Source organism: Bos grunniens, chromosome 16 (assembly GCF_055505025.1).
Source record: "Bos grunniens cultivar Pamir isolate PY7600 chromosome 16, Bosgru_T2T1.0, whole genome shotgun sequence".
Classification (NCBI taxonomy): domain Eukaryota; kingdom Metazoa; phylum Chordata; class Mammalia; order Artiodactyla; family Bovidae; genus Bos; species Bos grunniens.
In genome coordinates, this window is record NC_141180.1 from 74,086,860 (window position 1) to 74,099,323 (window position 12,464).

Below are 12,464 nucleotides of genomic sequence, written 5' to 3' on the forward strand. Positions count from 1 at the left end.
TCTCTGACCTAGGTCTGGTCAGTCCCAGAAGACCAGGTCAGCAGGGCTGTGAGAATGTGTGTAAAGAAAACCAGTGGCTCCTTCACATTTTCTAGAATCTGTGGCCATGCTGGTCTCTGGCAGCAGCTAAGGAAGTACCTTCAGCACAGCATCCTTGGGGAGGTTTGGAAGCTAAGAAGAGCTCCAGGAGACTCAGTCCAGGCAGGGACACCAGAGCCTGTGTGCTTTGACTTATCCCACCCCCAAAACACCCTTTACATTAGGAATAAACAATGAAGACAAATGTGAGGGGAAGCCACAAGTCCTGAAAATGCAGAGGGAGAGGGTTCATGTCTCACCCAGAACCTGACACTCATTGCAAGAACTTGGTCTGCAGTGTCAAGTAACTATTAGACTTTTGGTCCCATTAGGATATGGCCATCATAGGAGAATTTAAACATGAAGCCAAAGTCCCTTGTATATAAGAATTTGAAGGTACTAAACATAAACCACGCATTCATATTTGTCAATGAAGGGACAAAGAAAGAGGAGTCTTGTGAGAAAGGACATTTCTAAATGTAAAAGCAAGAAGAGATGTCTATAACAAGAAATGACTATAAGCACAGCACAATAAAACACATGGACACATAGTTCTATTATTTCATTAAAATATGAGGAACATATCACAACTTTACACATATTCCCTTCTTCTTCTTCAGTTTATATTCACCTTCTTTTATCTCCCAAGTGGTCCAGAAACCATCTCCCTCTAATTTAAATCCTCAGTTCATATTCACCTATTTTATCTCCAAAGAAGCAGGTATAACCCAAGTGGTTCAGGAACCCTCTCCCTCTAAATCCTACTCTCCCTGAGAACTGTGCCCTACCTAGTTCTCTTCTACATCACTGCTGCTAGTGCTCTCTAGCATACATTCTGTAGATGTATGAGCAATAATACAGTCATTATACAAGTTGACCCACCCATCTCTCCTCCTCCTCTTGGCTCACAAAACATCTCCCTGGTCTTCCCTCCAGGTTCACAGACCTTCCCTGTGCTTGGTGAAGTTAGAGCCCTTCCACAAGATGTTGATCACAGTTGCAAAATTTCACATGACAGAGAGATGCTGAGAGAATCACCTTTTAACCTTACATTTCCACACGCTCAATATAGCTCTCACTTTCAAGCTTATGAAACTGAAATTCCAACACTTATGGACACACTTGGAATATCACTAATGTGACCAAGTAACTGTGTGTTTTTTGCGGGTTTTTTAAGATAACACAATAACTATTGTTTGAAGAATGTTCATTATAAATAGGCTGATCTGAGCAGTGGCTACTACACTGGAACATTCAACTCTAAAAGTTCCAAAGATAAGGAAAAGACACTGAACTGCTTTCTGGTTTTTCTTTATTGCAGAAGATTTGATGGTCTGATATTCTCATTCATATGTAGGTATACCTGGGTCTCTTGGACACAGGCCAGACATTTGGAGAGTGCTTGTGGACATTTCAATAGTAAGGTGAACACTCAGATTCAAAGAAAATTCCCAGTAGAGGGCTCACTTGTAGGCAGAGGTGAAGGGCATGGCCCTGCACACTTGTACTACAAGTAACCATAGGGTATGAACAGAGGGGAGGGAGGACATTCCCTCTCTTCTTGAGCCCATCTTCCCCATCCCTGACTCATATAACTCAAACAAGGTAGTGCAAAAGGCTCCTTAGGAAGTGAAAGATTTGTGCACTGAAAACCATAGGACACTGTTGAAAGAAAGAAGAGACAAGTAAATGGAATGACATACCATATTCATAGACTGGAATATTTAGTGCTGTTGACCTTCTTATACAACTAAAAGTGATATACATATATACTGAAACCACTCACAAAACCTCAATTTTATAGAAATGGAAAAAAAGAAAACCAAAATACTAACACGTATGGAACCTAAAAAAACCCAAAGTGAAAAAATCTTAAGAACAATGAGGCTTTAAAGCTTCCTGAATTCAAAACACATGATTGCCACAAAAATCAAACGAGTGTTGTACCAACAACAAAACAAGAAGAGAGACCAATGAACCATAAGAAGGGAATTGCAAATAAACTGACACATGTGTAGCCAAATTATCTTTGCCAGGGTTCTAAAATTACCAGGTGAAGAAAGGACAGTCTCAACAATCAGCAACAAGGCAACTTATAGAATGAAAGTATCTGCAAAATATGTATCTGAATAAGAGGCCTATATCCAGAATATCAAAGAAACTACTACAACTCAACTCCAAAACAACAGCAGGCAAATAACTGAAGTTTCAGTCATTCAAATCAGTTACTCAGACTTGTCTGACTGTTTGCAACCCCATGGAATGCAGCACACCAAGCCTCCTTGTCTATCACCAACTCCTGGAGTTTACTAAAACTCATGTCCATTGAGTCAGTGATGCCATCCAACCATTTCATCCTCTGTCGTCCCCTTCTCCTCCTGCTTTCAATCTTTCCCAGTATCAGGGTCTTTTAAAATGAGTCAGTTCTTTGCATCAGGTGGCCAAAGTACTGGAGTTTCAGCTTCAACAGCAGTCCTTCCAGTGAATATTCAGGACTGGTTTGATCTCCTAGCAGTCCATGGGACTCTCAAGAGTCTTCTCCAACACCACAGTTCAAAAGCATCAATTCTTTGGCACTCAGCTTTCTTTATAGTCCAACTCTCACATCTGTAAAAAGCTTCAATAATATTTCTTCCTAGAAGTGATCAATATGCATAAGAATAGTGCTCAACATCACTAAGTATCAGTGAAGCAGAAACCAAGTCAAAGGGAGATATCACCTTTGCGGATGTGTATTATAAATAGAATATAACAGATGTTAGCAAGGATGTGGAGAAGTGCAACTTTTGTACCCTGTTGGTGGGAATGGAAAATGACATACCCATTATGGAACAGTTTGGAAGTCCCTCCAAAAATTATAAGGATCCAAAAATTATCATAAGATCCAGAAATCACTTATTTGAGTTTATGTCCAAAGGATACAAAGCTAGAATGTTCCAGGATGTATCTACAATTTCTTATCCTTTGCCACCTTGTACACAACAACCAAGATGGAGATACTGTCCAGTGCCCACGGGCAGATAAATCAAGAAAATGTGATGTATACATACACTGGAATGTGATTCAGTCTTTAAAAATGAAGGAAATCCTGTCATTTTCAGCAATAAATGAAGTGGAAAGATATAGTTAAGAGTGAAATAAGCCAGTCACAGTAAGACAAACAGTGCAGGATTCCATTTACCTGTGGTATCCAGAGGAAAACTGAGGAGAAGCTGAGAGTAGAAGGGTGATTCCAAGAGCCGGAAGGAAGTTGACATTGGGAGGGTCTGTTGAATGGTTATAAAATTTTAGTTGCCAGGTGGAAAAGTTCTAGAGACAGGCAAAGCAACATGTTGCATTGAGTTAACAGGACTGACTGGACACCAAACCTTAAGAGGCAAAGCTGGACTGAACTTCCTCCATCTATGCCTGGACGCTCCTCCTTTATCAGATTCTTCTAGAACTGGGTGTGTCACGTGGGTACCACCAGGGGCTCCCAGCAGAAGGAGGAGCCTCCCCAGAACCATTAGGTGCCTTGGGTGAGGGGGGAGGATTCATTCTGAGGCTCAAGTGGGAGAGAGTTTGAGTGAGGGAAGTGGCAGAGGGATGAATGATGACCAATCAAAATGCTATAAGACCTACTAAGAGGTGAGATTTACTGTTAAATGAATGTGTTTTTGGCCCAGTAAGGGGGCTTCTGAAACACAGTTTTGCTCATTAAGAAGCCTGTAGGGCTTCCCTGGTGGCTCAGTGGTTAAAAATCTACCTGCCAATGCAGGAGATACAGGCTCAATCCCTGGTCTGGAATGATTCCACATGCCCTGGAGCAACTAAGCTAATGACCCACAACTACTGAGCCTGTGCCCTAGAGCCCAAGAGCCGCAGCTACTGAGCCCACGTGCCAAAACCACTGCAGCCCAAGAGCCCTAGAACTCCTGTTCTGCAACAAAAGAAGCCTCCAAAGTGATGTCTATGCACCACAGCTATACCATTGCCCTCGCTCTCCACGAGTAGAGAAAAGCCTGTGCAGCAATGAAGACCCAGCAGAGACAATTAAAATATTAATAAAAATTAAAAGAATCCTGTAAATATTTTCCTGGGTAATGATCTAATTTGTCTTCCAGGTTAAAGGATTTCTCTTGCTATAAAATCAAATCATACAGCTAATGTATACCTTGTTTAATTCTTATACACATACTCATTCATGGTACAATGGTGATGGGAATTTTTAGGGGGAAGATGACACCAGTAACAGTGACGTTTAGGGTGACATAAATTGACAAAAACACAACACACAAAAAATCACACACACACAAAGAATCACACTATTCATTACACATAGAGACAAACCTATTCCCATGGACACAAACCTACATTATTAACCATAACATAACTTCTTCCTGGAACTATAGGACTGGCCATATTATTCTACTTGCAAGCTACTTTTACCACCAGGGTCCCTATACTCGTTCCCAGCAGGAATTTGGAATCAGTGTGTGTCTGCCCTAAAACCAGTGAGAAAGCCCCAAATTTCCCATCTACAGAGCTTTTTCTGCCCAAGTGAATGACTCTAGAATACCTACCGCTTTCACATTGTGAAAGGGCCACCTGCAAGTACAAAAGAGAAGACACTGTGAGGAGAAGATCACAAAGATGCACAGTGTTTGGTTCATTTGGTGACAGTAGAAAATGAGGAGGAGCAGTGGTGGAGTCCAGGGAACCCAGCAAGATCAGAGCACTGGTGCCCAGGATGTCAGGATGAAAGGCAAGACCTGTGCCTGGAGGATGGAACTTCCAAGTCCATTTGCGTTGGAAATTGCAGAATTCTTTTCCTAGGGGAAATGTTGCTGCAGGAGAGAGAACTCTGTACTCTACAGGGTGTGGTGGATGCTAGCAATTTCAATATCCTGTGGACTGAGGCATCATGAGTCTGTAAAAGACTCACTCCACATTATCTCAACCAAGGGAATAGTCTCTAACTGGAATAAACACCCTCAAAGCCTCATAACTTAATTCTACTGAAAGAGAAATGAAACAATATTTCTGTCTCAGTCCAGAAAAAAAAAAAAAAAAAACAAAACAGCTTACCTTGGAGATATACGGAGTCTCTTCTGTCCTGTCAAATGTGGATTGACTGACAGGTCCTCAGTTAGATCTAGAGGGACACAGAATAGCTGTTACAACACTGGTGAGGCTGCTTTGCAAACATTCAAGGGGTTTTCTCTTTGTGTAGACATGGGGTGGTGTGCATGGCTGTGGGAGGTTAATGAGTATGAGCTGAATTCGTGTTCATCCATTCTCTTCAGAGGAGAAGGCAATTGCACCCCACTCCATTGCTCTTGCCTGGAAAATCCCATGGACGGAGGAGCCTGGTAGGCTGCAGTCCATGGGGTTGCTAAGAGTCGGACACGACTGAGTGACTTCACTTTCACTTTTCACTTTCATGCATTGGAGAAGGAAATGGCAACCCGCTCCAGTGTTCTTGCCTGGAGAATCCCAGGGACTGTGGAGCCTGATGGGCTGTCGTCTATGGGGTCGCACAGAGTCGGACACGACTGAAGCGACTTAGCAGCAGCATTCTCTTCAGAGGAGAAAGGAAAGCAAAGGAGAGGAGGAAGGAAATGGAAACAGAGCTTTGCCCTCTAGCTAAGAGAAACCTAATAAAAAGGAAATATTCAGTCTAATAAAAGGAAAACTCTAAAATGAATGCTACTGTTCAATGAAAGAGACCTATGACTCCTCCTGCTTATTTTGAGCTCCTGCTAAATTGTCACTGTCTCTTGACTTTTCCCAGATCATTCTTCCTCCAGGATTCACAGGTGCTTCTACTACATCATGTTTTCTATGAGACTTTGTACTTGATTAAAAGTAAACTCTGTTAGAGGACTGAATTCAAACCTGAGCGAAATATGCTCTTCTATTAATTCACTAATCACTTGTCTTAAAGAATATCAGATATACAAGTTTTGATAATACAGAATTCCTATACAGCTACTATCAACAATACCATATTTTTCTATAAATATTTGTTTTCTCTACAGTATGTGGATGTCCACTGAGTCAGCTGCTGTCCATACTCACAGGGGGCATACGTTTAGTGGGACAACACCTTAGAAAAAGCACAGAGTAAGCACTAAACATCTCTAAACCACACAGATAGGGGATTTTCAACAAGAGTCATGGTCACCAAGCTAACAATCAAGTTTCACTTTGAGTTCTTAGTTGCCATTACCCCTTGGGTGTGTGCTGCAGGGTTTCATCAATTGAAAGACTTATGGTACTGTTACCCAATACAATAACACATCTTCCTGATTCTTATCTGTTTGTGCCCTAGTTAATCTGATACCTGCACTGATGGATGTGACCTGTATTGTCTACATGAAGCTATACAACTCTCTGTGAGCTGATAGAAGGATGAGGGTCCAGAGATAACTTTCACACTAATGACTGTGCCGAAGTCGGCCATTAATGCCCCCAGTAGCTGCCCTGGGTTCTGTGACCACAGAGGCCACCTTATAATGAAGGGCAGGATCTGGAACTCTGGAGCTACTAATACTTCGAAGTATGGACATGGAGCAAGGACCCCTTGCTCCATGACTGAGGATCACTCATCTCACTGACATGGGCAGGTCAGGGGTCAAAAGCATTCATACTTAGACCCAGCCCTGGGTTTTCAGTTTATCTTTGCAACTTAAGATATCAAAAGCTGAGGTCATCGATCTCTGCACCATCTCCAGCCAACTAAAGGGAACACGAACCAAACCTGGGGAAGAGCTATGTTGATGGCACAAGAGGGAATGCACAGAGACTGTGCAGTGTTAATGAGACTTTTTTGCAAAGAACACTGACAGCTTTATTGTCTAAAAGGAAATATCTCCTGAGTAAATACACAGATAGGCAGATTCACAATCATACGATGTAGGTTCACACAGCCCCACCTCCAAACACCCTCCTTCACACAATCGCACACCATCTAAATGATACAGCTGCTTCTGGAGACACTAGAACTGGGCCAGCGCATTTTCCTGGGATATCAATCTGTTGGTCTCACCACCTGTAGGAACCCAAATTCAGGGCTCCTCCCCAACTTGAGGCAGCAAAGAGACCCACCTTCATCAGTTAGATTGTATCTGAACAGAGGGATGTATATCCCTGAATATGAAGAAATCTCTTTGGCTGTTTCATAAACCTCTGATGACAGACAAGAAAACAGTGTGAGGGTGTCAGCGTCTTTTATTCTCTGCACTAAGTCTTCTTTTCTCTGACTTTTCTTCTCAGAAAACTAAAACTCCTTAAGTCAATGGCCCCAAAAGGAAATAGAAAGTCTCCCCTGTTGAAAAGTGTTTCCTATTTCACATAAGATCTCTCAGTTTCCGTTTGACCAACAATTACAAAATTCTTTTCAAGGAGGAAAAATTTCTGCTGAGGAAAGTACCTACTGTTATACAGTAGTAACATGCTTTCATTTTAAAATGTCCTTTTAAATCAGGTCTGTGTTGATAACAGATATACCCTCAATATTCCAGCAACAAAGTAAACTGTATGTATCAGTGATAATGTACATTGTCAGACGACTATAATTGCATTCGGCTGAATAATAAAGAAAGAAGTGAAGCAAAGGTCTTATCCCAGATAAAGAGAGGTGACCATACCTTCAGGGTACTCAGTTCTTGTTCCTCATTCCATCCCCAAGGGGGGTCCTCCTGGGGAACTAGAGAGACACAGAGTAGCTGTCAGGACACTGGTGAGGCTGCTCACCAATCCCTCAGTGTTCTATTTTTCTTTTTTTTTGATGGGGACACAAGGTGAAGCGTATGCATGTGGGAGGTTAGTAACTATGGACTGAGCTGCCATTGAATCATTCTCTTTGCTGGATGAAGGACAGCAAAGGAGAGGAGCAGGAAAGAAATGAGGTACAGCTTCTGCATACTAACCAATGATAACCTAACAGATGGGGAAATAGAAACACTAAAATGCATGTCAGCTTTCAATGATAGACCTATGACCCTCCTGTCTGTTGAGCTGTCATTCCCTTTTCATGCAATGTCCATTGTCGGGGAGACCTCATGGTTCTCCTGTTTCTGTTCTTTCCATTTTTTTATGGAAGAGTGTGTACAAAACTGTCACTAGGCAATTGTACATTTTTCTAATTTAGGAAGATATTTAAGGCGGCCATCTGACAGCAGGACAAAAAATATAAATTAAGGAATAAAACAAAACTATAAAATACATTTATATCTCTCTAATGTGATGGAAATGAAAAAAAAAAAATGAGGACAAAAAGTCAGTAACAGTTAACCAGCCCATTTGAAGAAACAGCCTACAGAGGATCAGTAGGAACCTCCCTTCAGAACAATAGTTCAGGATGCCCATTTTCACTCTCAAGGTTGAACGTGAGCTCTTCTCACTTGACACCATATGTGAACCTCTCAGCTCACAAAGCGACACCTGGTGCAGAATGTGCATTATCACATTACAGTGGAGACGATTCATCACAGAACTTTCAGAGTGAACTGGACTCTGCACAGGATGAGTCCAATTGCTACTGTCCAGAAACTGTGTTTCTATGGACAAACTGGGCTTTTCAAAGTAAATATTTTATTTCAAAAACTGAATCCTAGGTTCACAGATTCCTCTCTGATTAAGACAATAATGTATATGAGAGAAAAAGGCCTGCCCCCCAAATATAGTTGTTTGTGAACATCTCAGGGTGAGGAAGAACAAGGTTAACTTGTTGACAAGAAAATGAATTCTATTCTTGTACATATATCATTTCCAATTATTTCTAAGATTTCTAAGTAACCAGATATTTCTAGATCAAATAATTTAAAATATGTTCCAGTTGAAATAAAAAGCAGCATTAATTGAAATTCAACTGCAAAATGTCATATTCTTATTGTAAAATGCATATACTTATCAAATTATGTAAATCTTTCTCTCCTTCTCTACATATATTACTTCCTTTTCTCCATATGCACCTACATGTACAGACTTACTTATCTCTCAGTCTCTGTCAATTCATTTAACAATTTATCTGTTATTGTGTGTAAAGCCTGGCTATTCACTGAACAAGTAACAAAAAACAATTCACTGTGCTTTCAGCTGTAGGTTAGGTGAAAGTGTATTGTTTTTCTACATGAAGAATTTTAGACAACCCAATACTCTAGGATTAAATGTGTGTTCTGGGTCATAATTCAACACCTAATCGCTCCCCATTCTCATGGTCATGAACAGTGGCTATAGGATGATAAGTGACCAGCCCCCTAAAACACAGAAGTGAAAACTTTAAGAGAAAGATGAAAAAGTGGAAGTGAAGTCACTCAGTCATGTCCAACTCTTTGCGACCACATGGACTGTAGCCTACCAGGCTCCTCTGTCCATGGGATATTCCAGGCAAGAATACTGGAGTGGCTAAGAGACACAGATGTATAGAACAGTCTTTTGGACTCTGTGGCAGAGGGAGTGGGGGGGATGATTTGGGAGAATGGCATTAAAACATGTATAATATCATATAAGAAATGAATCACCAGTCCAGGTTCAGTGCAGGATACAGGAGGCTTGGGGCTAGTGCATTGGGTTGACCCAGAGGGATGGTATGGGGAGGGAGGTGGGAGGGGGGTTCAGGATAGGAACACGTGTACACCCGTGGCGGATGCATGTTGATGTATGGCAAAACCAATACAATGTTGTAAAGTAAAAAAAAGAATACTGGAGTGGGTTGCCATTTCCTTCTCCAAAAGTTGCCCCATTTAAAACAAATTAGGTGCCCTTACAAGGTATGGAATCCCATATTGTGTGTGTGTACCTCTGTGTTCAATAGCATCTGAGTCTTTGAAACCCCATGGACTGTAGCCTGTCAGGTTCCTCTGTCCATGGGATTTTCAAGGCAAGAATACTGGAGTGAGTTGCCATTTCCTTTCCAAGGGATCTTCCCAACCCAGGGATGGAACTCACGTCTCCTGTGTCTCCTGCACTGGGAGGCAGATTCTTTACCATTGAGCCATCTGGGAAGGCCAGGTGGAGTACAAAGCCTTATTGTCACTGGAAAAAAAAAAAAGGTGAAAGTGTCAGTCACTCAATCACGTTGGGCTCTTTGCATCTCAATGGACTGTAGCCAGCCAGTCTCTCTGTCCATGGGATTCTCCAGGCAAGAATACTGGAATGGGTAGCCATTCCCCTCTCCAGGGGTCTTCCCAACCCAGGGATTGAACCTGTGTCTCTTGCACTGAAGGTAGATTCTTTATTGTGTGAGCCACCAGGGAAGCCTTTCATTGCTGACTCACCTCACCTCCAAATATCTGAACTAACAGACTAAATGGGTCCTTGATGAAATAAAACAATAATTAAGATGGTGTCAAATTATTTCCAAGGATTACCCAACTGAGATATGAAGCAATGGTGGAAAATAACAGGTAATATTGTTATTCTAAATGAACAATTTTAGTGCTTCCCAGCTTGATGGAAAATGTGTGTGTGTCTGTGTGTGTCTTTGTGTGTGTGTGTGTGTGGTTATAAATAAGGAAACAGGAATAAAATTTAAAACAAAGAATTAGGGAATCTATTTCTTTTTTAATAAGATTTTTAAACTATGTATTGAATTTGTTACAATATTGCTTAGTTGTTTTTTACATTTTAGGATTTTTGGCTCCCAGGCATGTGGGATCTTAGCTCCCGACTAGAGATTGAACCCACAACCCAATCCCCTTACTTTGGAAGGGGAAATCCTAACCACTAGACTGCCAGGCAAATCCCTAGGGACTGTATTTTCAAATATACTGGAGGAATATAATTCAAAAAGGAGTAAAGGACAGCAGTTCAGACACCCAGTTTTGGAAGGAAATCAGAATGAAGCAGAAGAATTCCCTTCCAGCTACCATCTGAGAACTCATGGTGAATGAAGAGCAAATGAGTAAAAGTAGGTAAAGTTCTTAGAAACATGCACGTCAGTGTCAGCACTATCTGATAGTTCCATTAATAAATCTGGAAAAAATAACATTACTTCCAGAGACAACATCTAGAAGGCTACAGAATAGGAAATGAAGGAAACAGATTTTAATGTACGGTCTATTGTAACCTGTGAATTTTCCACAAGTGTGTTTTTCTTGTTGCTTTTAATATAAAATGTTTTTATAAACTAAGCCCCATGTCATGGCATGTGACACCCACTTTGGTCCCAAGGTGAGGAATCCAGTTAGGGTGCAGTGGGGATGGCTATTTCTGCTCTAGGATGTTGGGATCTCAGGAGAGGAGACTCACCAGTTGGGGTTGATACTGACACTAGGAGCTGGACTCCTCTGGAGGTGACGTCACTGTCAGGTCTGCAGCTGAAGCTGGGTATGCTGGCCGAGCTTCAGTAAGCCTCCCCACGAGGCCTGGGCTTCCTCCTAGAAGGCAGAACCGCAGAGCTCATTGTGGGTGGTGGAGGGCTCAAACAGGAGATAGACCTGAGTGGCTCATGGCCTTTTCAGGCTTAACTGTGGACATTACACAGTGTTATTTCCAGGACATCTGTCAGTGGTAAGTAAGCCCTCATCACTCTGTATCAACTCTTGTTAAAGGAAAGGGCCTAGACCCACATCTAAGTGGGTGAAACATAAAAGAAATTGTATAGGTGTTAAGATTTATACCTGTACATATCAGTTTAAAAATACTCAATAGAAACACATGTAAAGATGCTCAGCATCATTCATCATCAGGGAAATGCAGATTAAAAAAAAACAAACAATGAGGTATACAAAAAACAAATGTTGGTGAGGATACTGAGAAAAGTGAACCCTCCCACACTGTTGGTGGGTATGTAAATTGCAACAGACACTACAGAAAACAGTATAAACGTTCCTCAACAAAATAAAAATAGAGCTACCATATGATCTAGCAGTTCTACTCCTGAGTATATATTTGAAGAAAATCAAAACCACTATTTCAAAAAAGTACATGAAGCCCACTGTTTAAAGCAGTATTATTTACAGTTTCCAAGATATGAAAGTAACCTAAGTATCCAGCAGCCAATGAGTGCATAAAGAAGATGTTATGTGTGTGTATGTGTGTGTGTATATATATATATATATATGTGTGTGTGTGTGTGTGTGTATCTATATTCACAGACATACAATAGAAAGAATACTACTCATCCATAAAAATTAAAATATGCCATTTGTAGCAACATGGATAGATTTGGAGGTATTATGCTCAGTGAGGAGAAGGCAATGGCACCCCACTCCAGTACTCTTGCCTGGAAAATCCCATTGATGGAGGACCCTGGTAGTGCAGTCCATGGGGTCACTAAGAGTCGGACACGACTGAGCGATTTCACTTTCACTTTTCACTTTTCACTTTCATGCATTGGAGAAGGAAATGGCAACCCACTCCAGTGATCTTGCCTGGAAAATCCCAGGGACGGGGGAGCC

At 41.4% G+C, this 12,464-nt stretch overlaps 1 long non-coding RNA gene across 2 annotated transcripts; it reads right to left on the bottom strand.

Annotated features, from left to right (window-relative positions):
• Nucleotides 1-1,373: 1,373 nt before the first annotated feature.
• Nucleotides 1,374-11,441, bottom strand: LOC147357009 (uncharacterized). 2 transcript variants are annotated; one of them, XR_015143714.1, is made up of 6 exons: nucleotides 11,314-11,441; nucleotides 10,012-10,098; nucleotides 7,710-7,768; nucleotides 5,146-5,212; nucleotides 4,641-4,665; nucleotides 1,374-3,344 (listed from the first exon to the last, which is right to left on the bottom strand). It is a non-coding gene; the product is annotated as an uncharacterized LOC147357009 (long non-coding RNA). The 2 variants fall into 2 exon arrangements; XR_015143713.1 differs by lacking the exons at nucleotides 1,374-3,344; nucleotides 4,641-4,665; nucleotides 5,146-5,212 and adding an exon at nucleotides 6,886-7,246.
• Nucleotides 11,442-12,464: the final 1,023 nt, after the last annotated feature.